The sequence below is a fragment of the Passer domesticus genome, chromosome 17 (assembly GCF_036417665.1).
Source record: "Passer domesticus isolate bPasDom1 chromosome 17, bPasDom1.hap1, whole genome shotgun sequence".
NCBI lineage: Eukaryota > Metazoa > Chordata > Aves > Passeriformes > Passeridae > Passer > Passer domesticus.
In genome coordinates, this window is record NC_087490.1 from 7,947,770 (window position 1) to 7,959,997 (window position 12,228).

The following is a 12,228-nucleotide window of genomic DNA, read 5'->3' on the forward strand; positions in this document are numbered from 1 at the left end:
CAGAGCTGGGTGCTTCAGGGAGGCAGCTGGCTGGATTCTCCATGCCATTTTCCTTCTTCCTAGCAGGGCAAGGGCTCAGTCTGTTTCCACGTTCTGAGTTTTATAAAAAATGACAGGTAGGGTGTTTTTTTGGTTAACCACAAGGGTTCCATTTGAAGTGTGATACAGCAGTGAAGCTGCAATGAGTCTGTGGTGTCCCATCCTCCTTCAGTGGAGTGAAAGAGTTAAGAACGATGCTTCAGAGTTAAAATATAAAAAATTATCCAAAATGTTTTGAGAATTCTTACCTTCCCTCATTAAGTTTTCACCTCCTTGGTACTTGAGGCTTCTCCTCCTTGGTTAAGGAGATTATTACCCCTGAAAAATGCATTTTGACAGATTGCCTAAGCCTCATTGGCTGATTGGATACAAGCTGACTCGTTTCTCTCTGTCCCAGTGAGTGATCCATCTCTCTTACCCATTGATTTTTATTTCCTTATGTCTTGAGATTTATGGAACTAGATGAATCAAAGCACAAATTCTGTTGCCAAACCCTTGAAAGATCAAAGCGGTTGTATTTCACATCTTCAGCACCCTCTTCTTCTCCCTCTGTTCAGTAAGGAAAAATAAACCATTATGTGTTAAAAACATGTAGCAACAGATTTCTTCATCACCCAAAGGCTCTACATACCAAAACCAGTTTTTGTTGCTTTTTTGTGTGTCCATCCACCCCTTGCCATGGCAGTTAACAGAATTCCATGGTTTGTGAGCTAAACAGGCACTGAGCATATGGGAGAATTGTGAGTTACATAATTTTCCTTTTTTTTTTAAATGTAGATTTTTTTTTTTACCAGATCTCTAGCTGATGAAGAAAGAGACATATTGGGAAAGAAGGTGTGGGTGAAACAAGGACAACATTATCCTTGTGCTTGGCCACATGGGTAGGTTTGTTTTTGGAACACCCTCTCTTGCAGATGATCTGCCCATAAGTATCTGTTGCGCTTTTTGGTGATATTTTCTCCTCAGCATTGTTTTTCCTGCCTCTAACATAAAAATGCTATGTTTTTTTGGGTTTTTTTGGGAGTGTGTGACCACATTAAACACTTGAATCTTTTCTTCCCAAGGGGGAAGAACAAGATATCTTCTCCCTCCTCCTTTGTTGTGCCTACTTCTGATTACAGCACTAGGGTGGAGATTTTTCTTTGCTGTGTTGATGAACAGAACTCCTGTGTCACTACAGATGTTGCCAAGAAAGAGTCTGATTTAAGATATATTTTAGAATGTAAGTTCTGCTTGAGAAGTGCCACTATATTTCTGCTGCTTCTGGGAAATTTAGCTGCTGAGTTGCTGCCAGAGGAGTGAGTGCACTCCCTTTATCTGATCACCACTTCACCCTTCCTCAGTCCTTCATGGCAGCATCCAGAGAGCACACTGTGCATAGCTGATGTCTGATATGTTCTGTTGCAAAGCTGAATGATGCATTGCATTGTTCAGCAAAACCTGTTGGTGTGTTTATTGTGAATGTTTGGAGAAACAAAATCAATAACGTTTACGTAACACTCCTGTCATCCACTTCAGCCTCTCCCTTGTAACCGTGGATGCCTTTCCTGAAATGAGTAATGAAATGTATTTAATTGTTTGCTGTGATGGTCACAGGACAGCAGCTCCAAAGCTGTTCTGATCACCCCAATGTACAGTAAAAACTCCAGCAATTTTCACGTGCAAATGAGCATAAATTAGTGCAATGTCTTGTTTGTAAATGAGCACAAATAGCTGCGCTGGGTTCATATTTTTACTGTCAAGATTATTATCCCTCTGAAGGCACGGAGCTCTTGTTGCAGCTGCTTTCCTGTGCATTCTGCAGAAAAGGGCCCTGGCTGAGCAGAGCAATCCTGTACAAAGCAAGACAGTTGTGCTGCCACTGAATCACAGGGTGGCTTTTTTGCTTTTTGTGTGTGTGTTGTATTACATGATTACATGCCTCTAAAAGATCATCTGCCTCTGTCACTTCAGACTTGCAAGGAGGAGGTGACAAGTGGCTGCATTTCTCACTGTCCTGCTCAGACAGGGCCATGCTGGGCTCTCACTGTTCATCTCTGCTGTGACAAAGGGCAAATGATAAATAATTTTTTCTTTCCCCATAAGGGAGTTCACCTCCAATACTGTTCAACAGAAGTCTCTTTGCTTTAAAAAAATTATTAGAAATTAGTTTCAATCTCAACTGTGTCTTTGTCACTGTAGATAGTGAGGAATTGATGTTCAGGTCATAGTTTACTAAGTGAATTTTCTCCCTAAAATAAATAGATCACCCATCCAGACTGGGTGGGGTTTTTTTTTTTTTCAGTGACCTGTAATAAACTGAAACTCCTTCATAAATGGTAATTAAGTGAAAGTCCTTCATAAATGAGCTAATGGGTTGGCATAGGTCAGTGATGGAGGCCTGTGATGAATCTCAGTTTGCCCCTCAGCTGGTTTCCCTTGGTTTGCTCAGAAGTGTTCTGTGTACCACAACCTGAACCCTAATGTGTAGATCACCCTGAGTGCCAGTGACAGGTCAGGGAAGACAAGGGATGAAATCAGATTACAAATATTCTTGGCAGTCCTCTCAGCTCTTTGAAGAGATTGCTGTTTGTCTCATTTTGTCTTCTGCTGCTGACTGCAGTGTAGGAGCATCTGATTATTATAGAAAAGATGTGGGATTATCATACTGAAGCAACTAAAACAGAGAAACTTGTTCTTGGCATGTTCCAAAGCCTGTTAAAGCTGGTAACAATCTCTGCTTTCATTGCTCAGCCTTTCCTAACTCTGTCCTCCATAAGAAAAGCTGTGTTGGAACATCTAAAGAGCCTGGTGGGTGCGTGTAAAGAGCCACAGGCTAAACAAGTCTGTGCAGTATTTACCAGAGGCACTGAAGCTCCTGGTGTAATTTTAGTGCAGTCAACCCAGATTTGGGGGTCAGCTGGGCACTGACCTGTGCTTCAGCCACTGGGAGCTGTTGCTGGGATGAGGGCAGAGTGCAGGATCACTGGTATTTGGGATATGCTGCACATCTGAGTCTGGGGCGGTGGGCAGGCAAAATGTCCTGCTTGTAGTGCAGACAATTCTGGCCTCCCTGACTGGAGGAGCTGTGGTCAGAGGGCTGGGGAACAGCAGTCCTGTGGCTGGAGGAGTGCTGGAATGCTTGCCCTGATTGCAGGCTGCAGCACAGAATGAGGGGACTGTGTGGGAGAGAGAGAGCTCTGTGTCCTGTCTCTGCAGCTTCACCCCAAAGCTGTGATGGGAAAGCCTACAACTCATTAAGGACATTTTCCTTAGCAATGTCCTTAGTCACTTCCCAGGATACTACTTTTTTCCTTGCCTTTCTCTTCCTGCTGAGGAGGTAGCTTTCTTCTAAGTGGGTTATGCTAGGAGTTCATCCCACCTGACTCAGCTCTATCCACTGCTTGGTCTGTTCTGAGTCAGTCCCTTCCTAGGAATGCTGTGTTCATTGTTACTGGTAGAGAGCTTTAACTCCAGCTGGACAAAGCTGGCAGCTTTGGGCTTGGAGTCATGTCAGGGCTGTGAACAGAGCAGGGTGGGAAGCTCTGCCAGGCTTTGGGATCTGCCCAGCAGTGCCAGTGAGGAGCTCAGCATGACTGGGAACACCTGCTTGAGCTGCAGAGAGCCCTTACAGACCCCCTTCCTGCTGCTGGGGGGTGTCCCAGCTCAGGGTGTGTCTGTGCTGCTTGGTGGCTGCTCTGGAGGTGCAGGTCTGCATGGAAGGGCCATGTCCACAGAGGTTTGTGACAGGGAGGTCAGTGTGACCAAAAATAACATTTGAGGTTGTGTGTGTGACAAGCTAAACCAGCCTACGCTCATATTTGCTGAATTAGCTGCAGCACCTGAGGTGACTTCTCGTGCTCCTGCACCATCTGTGGAAGGACAGGCTGAGCTGGGACAGAGCCAAGCAGCAGTCAGCCTGTCCTCGCTGCTGTGGGCCACCAAGGTGAGTTTGTCCTGGATCAGCACGAGGAGAGCAGGGCTGAGGTAACAAAATCTCTAAAGAGCTACCTTGCCCTGTGGGGAACTGAGCAGTCCTTGGCATTATTTTGTACAAAATACTGATCATGACAGCTCCTAACTGCAGGGGATTTTCAGAAGCCTCTGGGGATTTTGTGTGAACATCTGTTTTTGGTAAAGCATTTCCTTCTAAGAGAACAGCCATGCAAACAAGCTATTCCTCAGTGGGTAGGATTACACTGCTTTAACTGCATTTGCCAGGTAAAATTCTCTGTTCTGTGTGGGTACTGGAGAACACTTTTGAGACATTTCTTTCCTGCAATCTGTTCTTCCATGGATCTACAGCCTCCTGCTAGCTTAGCTGCCTGACATGTCAGAGACTGTCACCTTAGCCTTCCTCTTAATAAAGATGTTCTTTGCCTGTTTGCTCATGGGTCTTCCCTGCCACTCCAGAGGTTTAAAAGAAAAAATGAGTTCAGGTTAAATTACATTAATGTGCAAATATGTACTGATTTCATCTACAGAACACTCTTACAGCTTCCTCCATAAAGCTGTACAAATAGCAGTAATCCTTCCCTCCCTGGACCCCATCAGTCACCAACATTCTCACTCTGAGATGGTGAACTTTCTGTGACACCAGAAAGTTTTGCCCGTGGGTGTGTAATGCTCTTGCTGGTGCTGCAGAGGTAGGTGTAAGGTGCTGGAAAAAATCTCATTCCTTGTTTCTCAGGCTTGCCCTCATCGACTCACTGAACAACATCAGCTGTGGGGCTTGGTGTCCCCTCCTTTGCTCCAGGTATCAGGTGTGCAGGAAGGAGGGCAGAGGCCCTGGTGATGAATGAGGCAGAACCCAGTTTAGTTGATGGGATGTCCTTTGATAGACAGCTTTCATGTCATAAAAGGCTTTTGGCATGTAGGAAAGGAGGAGCACCTCAAGGACACCACTGCAACCTGCCTTTCCCACTGTGGCTTTCCAAAGCTGGGAGCAGCAGGTTAATTTACAGTGGCTCTCTTTGCCTGTGCTGCTCACCATCTGGCAGGGAACCCCTCTGCTCCTCCTGGCAACACACAACACACAGGTACATCAAAACCAGGCTTCTGCAGAAGCAGGAACAGCTCCTTACTGAATGTACCTTAAAAACAAGGCTCTGTCCAAGGTTTACAGCAAACATGGCTTTCCTGCAATCCAAGGCTGTGAGTAAAATAGGGACATCAAGGAGATGATCACAAAGCACCTCCCTTTTGGTGTGGAAGCTGCTAAGGCTGTGCTTGCCAAGGCACAGGACTTGCTGTTGATCTCTGCAAAACCTGTTATGCCCTGGAGGCCTTTCATGTGTCTGTTTAATATTGCAATTACACTTGTGTCTTTGCAGGTGAAGGCCAGGGGCTTGTTGCACTGAACTTAATTATATTAGTACATGATTTCTCTTCTCCAAGCCTTCTTTAAAGGATGACTGTGTATTTCATCCTTGGTGCCTGAGGGAAAGGACTGCCTGCTGAAGATGTTTTTAATGATGGAGGTGAACAGTTCTTTAACAAGATGGGACCTTCCTTGCTGAGACACCAAAACTGGTGACAGCTTTAGCTTAGGCAGCCAAGTCAGGGAAATGAGCTTTGTAGACTTTAAGTTGTGGTGTCTTCTTGGAAGGTCCTGTTCTCTGGCTTGCTTTCCTCTTGTGCATGTGTTTGCAAGCCAGTGCAGTGTAAATCCCCTTAGAGGGAAAGCTGTGGGAGGGGATCACCTGAAGCCTAAGCTGTGTGGAATCCAGGATGAGGTATTTGTTTAAGCATCTCTGCTGTATTTGTCATGACCCTTGGCTTGCTTAGTGCTGCGTGTGACCCTGGTGGGTAAGAAAAGCCACTTAGTAAAGAAGTGCATTTCTGGAGAGCAGCAGAAAGATTTCCCCACAGTTTGGCTCTTGTATCTCTGCACTATCTGTAAGCTGGATAAAAGCCTTGGAGGAATGATTATCTGAGCAAGATTGAATCTGGAAGAGAGGCTCATGGATCCCAGGAAGAAACTGGCTGTCAGAATGTAGTATTGACTTGAAGAAAGGAAGTCCTTGGAGGCACTATTGGCTGTCATTACTGATGTAGTGGAGGCTGCCTAAAGTGCCATTTCTTGAGAGTGGCATCATTTTTTGCTGTACTTTTTTTTCCTGTTTTTTGTCTCCTCCTTTTTGCTTTTGAAGAGGGTTGGCAGAAAAGCAACACGAGCACATGTCATGAGTGAACTGACAGCACATGCTGAGCTGGAGCCTGCTGAGGGACTTCTTCTGAAATGAAGGGCAGAGGGGGCGTCCTGAGGGACTGGTTCCCCTCAGCAAATACCAGCCTGGAACTGGAAGGGTTTCCAGCCCTTTTTTGCAGAGAGCAGACTCTTCCCTGGACTCAGACAAAGGCAGGAGCTGTGAGGCTTTTTCTTTCACCTGCCCACATTAGATTTTGCCCTCAAAAGTGGGGCTTCCATTCAGGAGATGCAGTGCCAGGTCACAGACAACTTGGGACAAACCTGGTGTCTGTGGTAGAAAATGCAGAGGGAAGAGGGTGAAGGATCTCAATATTGATTTAAGACTTGGCAGAAATAGCCCTAGGGAAAGTGAATACAGCTGCCTCCCTCCTGTTTGTCTTTGGTATTCCTCCACTTGCTCTCTCAATTCTGAGCCTGAAACAATAGGGGAAGAGCTCATGGCCCTTGGGAATGCTGGCTGTTCCCAACTCTTACAATGAGGCTGGGCAGAGCAGCACTAATTGAAACAACGCTGTCCCAGCCCAAGGGGCCATCTTGGTGTTTGGTATGGAAATTTCAAAGCCACTTGGTGGACATGTACTTTTTCTTTTTAGTGGCTTTTTTTTTTCCTTTTTTTCTTTTTGGTGGTGGTGGGTTTTTTTCTGTGTTTGTTTTCTTTTTCTCTCCAAGGAGGCCTATCCACATGTCTTTGGTGGCATGCAAAATAGGAATTTTAAGTTCTCTGGCTTTAGTAATGCATTTCCTGAATTTCAAAAATCCCTCTTTGCAAAAGTTAGTAATTTTGGTTAGGGTTCTGTTTCTATTTGTCTACTTTCAGACCACTCAACAACTGCTTCAGACATAATGACTTTGGGCTGTGCATTCCACAAAAATGTGTCCAAATAGTCCTTGAGAAGCATGTGGACATCTATTAGAGCCATACAGCAATATTCCAGTTTCTTATGTACTTTCCTAATGGCACAGTCTGAGGATAAGGAAAAGAATAATATAAGAGGCTTGTGCATGCCAATGTTTTCCTTATCCAGCATTTAACTTTGCACTAAATAACTTCTAAAGTCCTTCACCCCTTAATGAGGTGCCTTTGGGAACTGAGTACCTATTAGTAGCCTACTGACCTGTTCTGGTGTCCTCATCTGAAACTGGGGTAGGTTGGCAATACCCAGTCAGCTACAAGCAATCTGTGCACACTGATAATTATTCTCAGGATAAAAAGAGACATGCCCTATTCCCAAAACAATGTGGGAGGGATGGGAAAGGGTTGCTGCCCAGTCTGCTGGAGATAGTGGGTAGTGTGAGGATAAAAAAGCAGGAGAGATTGAGAAAGGGTGATACAAGATCCCACCTCTTATCACAGATCCTCGCTCTGGCTGGCATTGCTCCCAAGGGGCTCTGCCCCAGGGGTGTGTCTGGCACTGTGGGGTGTCCCAGATGAGTGTCTGGCTTTTCTCCCCCAAGGACACACTGGCTGGGATACTGAAGTGACTCAGTGTTTGGATGTCTGGATGTGCTTTCAGGCAGAGATTTGCTGTGTTGTCCATGACTGAGATGGTTTTGGATAACCCTGTTGTCCATCTGTCTGGTTAAGGCTGAGATGTAGGTAGTCCTTGTTTTGTCCTTCTAAGGAGATGAAGGAAGCATTTTGAGGAGGCTTTTAAAATCACATTCTTGATTTGCAATGCTTTTTCTTCCCTTTTCTTCCAAAAGGAAGATGCTTTTTTGGAAGTGATTTTATGCTTATGTTTGGAATCTCTTTTCCCTGTATTTCCCCATCTGGATGCAGTTAGGCTTTACATCCAGTTCCCTGTGACTCAGCATGCCTCTGTGGCCTCAACCCCCAAGGCTCTGCTCCAGGGCTCTCTTGGAAGCACCATCCCCTGTAGAGTGTGGCTTCCTGGATGCTGCCTTTTGCCTTGGGAAACTGGGTCTCACCGACTTCAGCAACTCTATCTTATCTTCAAGGTACCTCTCAAGGTTTTAACTCAAAGCCTTGGAAATGGTCTGGCATCCACGTTATCTGCAGAGCTGACTCTGCCCATGGCAGCTGAGATCAGCTGGACAGGATTGAAAAAAAAAGAGTAAAACTACTTTGGTCCTAATTAGAAACACTGAGGAGAAAAGAATTGAGGAATATGTGTTAAAAACGGAGCCAGCTCTGCTCATGGCCTGCCTGGGAGTCAGGGAGACACTCAGAAGGCTGTTGGGTTCAGATTCTCCTGCTCCCTGGTAGGGGCTGTAGTGACCAGCCCAAGCTGAGCAGGGGCAGGAGGCAGAGCAGGTGGTGGCTCTGTGGGACAGGAAACCAGGGCACCCAAGTCAAAAGGAGTTTGCCAAGGTCAGAGGGTGGGTTAGTGGCAGAAGTTGACCTGAGTCATCTGGAGCCCCTTTTTGGGGGAGGTGGGCTCAGTTCCAGAGGTGTCAGGAAGCAGACACAGCATCTCATGGTGTCTCAGTCCTGGCTCTGGAGGCAAAGAGCACAAAGCCCTGCTGAGGAGGAGCTGCTGAGCATGTTTTAACAGCACCCTGATACAAGGCACTTGATTCCCAGGGAAGTTTGCCAGAATCCTGGCAGTGACTGAAGGTAGGAGTGAAAGTAGGGATGGGGTTGTTTAAACAGCTCTGCTGTTGCCTTCTGGAGAAGGTCACCAAAGGGGGGTGAAGTGGACATTTGGATACTTGACTCCCCTTTGTGGCTGAAAAATGTCCATCCTGGATTCATTTTTCCCCTGGCGGGGAAAGTTGTATGCTAGACTGTCCCGTTACACTGCAGCAGACACGGAGATCTAGTTAATTTAAGTGCCTCTTACTTCAGCTGAAACATATTTGCAATTGGAATACCATTCCTGCTCACTGAGCAGAGTCCTGGAAGCCACAGGCTTTTGTGTGAGAGATCCAATTAAAATGCAAAAAGAGAGATGAGGTGAGTAAAGCTTTCCCCACAAATTCTGGGAGGGATTTCCTGCATGAGGCCAGCCTTGACCTTGAGCATTCCCAAGTCCTTTCCCTGGGATGCTGACCCAGTATTCATAAATCATTTGAAGCATGAAGTGATCTTTTTATTTAATAAATAATAAAAAAAAGTAATTGGATTGACATAAATTAAAGCTGAGTTAACCTGTCTGGAATAATTGGATTGGTAATAATGGGCAGCAGTGTGGATTGAAGTAGGTCACAGTTTAACCCGGAGGCCTGCAGAGGCTATTTTTTTTTTTCTATCCCTCCCCTCCCTTGCCTTTTTTTTTTCTTTTTTTCCCTCTCTGAGAGCACAAAGACATGAGATGGGAGGTAGATAACCAGTGTGTGCTGTGTGCACAGGGCTGCTCATATCTGGGGAATCGCTTTAGGGAAACTCCAGTTCCAAACTTGGATGTTCCTGAGAATAATGTTCCCTGGTTCATTGCTGGGAAGTGACAGACAACTGTGACAGAAGCTGTATTGTACATGGTTGCAGTGATAAATCATTTCACAGGGATTAACCCTCTATCCTTGCCATACTGTCCTTACATATCACTGGTACAAAAAAGGCTGGAGGAGCTGCTCTTGAATCGGGGCTTTCCAGTGACAATGAAATGTGTAAATCACCGGGGTTTGGGGTTGCTCTCTTCTATTATTAGCATATATGTAAATGCTTCTCTAGGTAGTCTATGCATTTAAGTTTGACTGGACTCTTCCTGTATCCCTGGGTGACAGCAACAGTGATAAATAACCATAGTGTTGAATAAAATCAGGAGTTTTAAACTCAAAGTAGCTTAAAGCTATTTTACATTGCTCTGCTTCTGGCTTGAGACCTTCAACCTTCTTTGACTACTGGTTAGAAATGAAGAGTACTGCTGAAGTGCATCCAAAAGGAGTGATTCCTCCAAGCCCTTGAAAAATATCCCAGGCTTGGGAAGTAACTCTGAGATATTGCTTCAAAGCAGTTGCATGGTCCTCTCCCAAGACCTTGATTGGAAGCATTGCTGCATTTGACACCATATCCTTCACTCCAGTGAAATCCAAATCCATCCAGGCACAGATGTTATGTTAAGCACATGAGAAATCTCGTCTCCATTGGGATAAAAACATTTCCAAAGGAACCACTTCCCTCAGAGTGGCAAGAGGCCAAGAGTACCACTCAGGCAGTTGAAAAATGAGCTGTGTAAAAATCCTCTTGAGATGAAACCCTCCTCTGATCCTGAAGCAAGCAGGATATTGAGAATATGTGCTAAGGAGAGGTTCGTGTAGGAAAGGTTCACGTCCCTGTGGTGTGCCCTGGGAAGGGCTGTAGAAGTGGACATGCTGCAAACCATGCTGGAGGTGTGGAGCCAAGCAGGGATGAGGAGGCAGTCCAGCAAGACCAGGCCTGCTTTCTCACCCAGGCCATTTGGGTCTTGTTTGCTTTATTCTGTAAGAAATTGATGATGGTTCTGTAGTTGCAATAGCTGCTTTGTTAGGTGAAGTTAACTGGACTGTGGCCAAATCCTGCTGCCTTTCCAAAATTGCCTCAGTAGTTCTGATTGTCACGTTAAAACCACTTGCTGCAGTTGGCTTATTTGGAAGAGTGGCTGGTGTAAAACATGTCCTTAGCCATGCTGTATCACCTGCTTGGCAGGGAAAATGGGTTTGGAAGAATTACTTGCCACCCTAGAACTTTTTTCTGCAGCCACACCCTGACCCTGCTGGGCTCAGTGGTAAAATTCCTTGTGTTTTCGGTGGGACACTTGGTACAAGAAAAAATTTTCTGTGAGCAGGCAAGGGCATCCATAGCTGGAGCAAGGGCTGCCTGTCCGTGCTGTGCTGGGGCTGCCCCCTCACTGCCCCATTGCACTCTGTGCTGGGCAGCTCCTGGAGGCAGGATCAGCAGTCCCTGTGCCCTGCCAGGACAAGGGAGGGCTGAGGGACAGGGAATGCTCCAGAGTCACCATCTGCTCAGGAGCAGTCCAGCTAGATGCTTTCCTTTGCCTAGAGCTGATGAAAAAGTCACAGCGTGGACTTAAATAATTAGGAGATGCCTGGCTTTGGAGCAGAGAGTCACTTCTTTCCCCGCTGACCTTGGCTGATTAGCAAATATTTGGTATTATTTGTAGAATCATATCAAAGCAGCCCAGAGGTATTCATCTGCTTAAAAGGCTCTGGGAGATCTCTCTCCCCCATGGGGGTATTGCCCATCCTGGCTCTTCAAAGCAGGTTTTTTGATGAACTGACGGGAGATGCATGTTTAAGATCTCGTGGTTTTTTGATGCCTTTTTTTTTTTCTCCCCACCCCCTTTCAAAGAAGGGAGAAACTTAACATCACACTAGTCCCTTTGTGGCAGTTTGGAAGTTAAATTTACCAGGACCATTATCTTTAACAGCTGCTGCTGTCTGACAGATTGAGTTTATAGTCAGTCTTATAGGCACTAAAATCACTTTTATCCTTGTGGGTCCAATTTCAGAGCTATTCAATTTATTATCTCTAACAGCTTAACAGCTGTTCTCCCCACTCCCTCGTACCCCTCTGCCCCTCACTCCCTCTGGCTCCCCAAAGCTCAAACCTAAGGGTCACCCCTTAATCCTGGAGGCAGGAGCAGGGATGTGCACGTGCTCTCCAGCAGCACCTGGAGCTTTACTGGAGACAGGCAGCCTCCACTGATGGAGGAGGGCCCTGCTCTGGCAGTTTTTTCCGAGTGGAGCACCAAGCCATGGCCACGGCAATCTCACAAGGGCTGTTCCTTTCTCAGCACCTGGGCAATCTCCGTGCCTCAGTTCCCTCCCAAACAGAGATGTTAAAGCTTCCTCTCTTCAACTGGTGAGACCATTGTGCACCTTGGCAGCAATTAGTCAGCTGTGTTAATGGGCCAAAGGGAGGCTTGTTCTTGCTGCAATTACTCCCTGCTCAGCCATGGCACACGTTTCCCCTGCCACCTTTCCCACCCGCCCCATCCTCTCATTTTTCTCGTCGCTCTGCAGAAGCATTGATTTATTGTGTGAGTAGACACTGTGATGATGAGATATATTGTGAAAAATTGCTGAAAATTAGTAGT

The 12,228-nt window shown here is 46.0% G+C and overlaps 2 long non-coding RNA genes across 3 annotated transcripts in view; one reads left to right on the forward strand and one right to left on the reverse strand.

The window, feature by feature from the left end:
• Positions 1-292: 292 nt before the first annotated feature.
• LOC135282687 (uncharacterized) lies at positions 293-4,997 on the reverse strand. The gene is made up of 3 exons (XR_010348752.1): positions 4,589-4,997; positions 458-588; positions 293-357 (listed from the first exon to the last, which is right to left on the reverse strand). It is a non-coding gene; the product is annotated as an uncharacterized LOC135282687 (long non-coding RNA).
• A 3,870-nt stretch (positions 4,998-8,867) lies between these two features.
• The window catches only part of LOC135282685 (uncharacterized), a 202,441-nt gene continuing 199,080 nt past the window's right edge, over positions 8,868-12,228 (forward strand). The window contains exon 1 of one of the 2 annotated variants that reach the window (XR_010348748.1): positions 8,868-9,146. This is a non-coding gene — a long non-coding RNA (uncharacterized LOC135282685). The remainder of the gene's footprint in view (positions 9,147-12,228) is intronic. The other variant, XR_010348750.1, reaches the window with a different exon arrangement.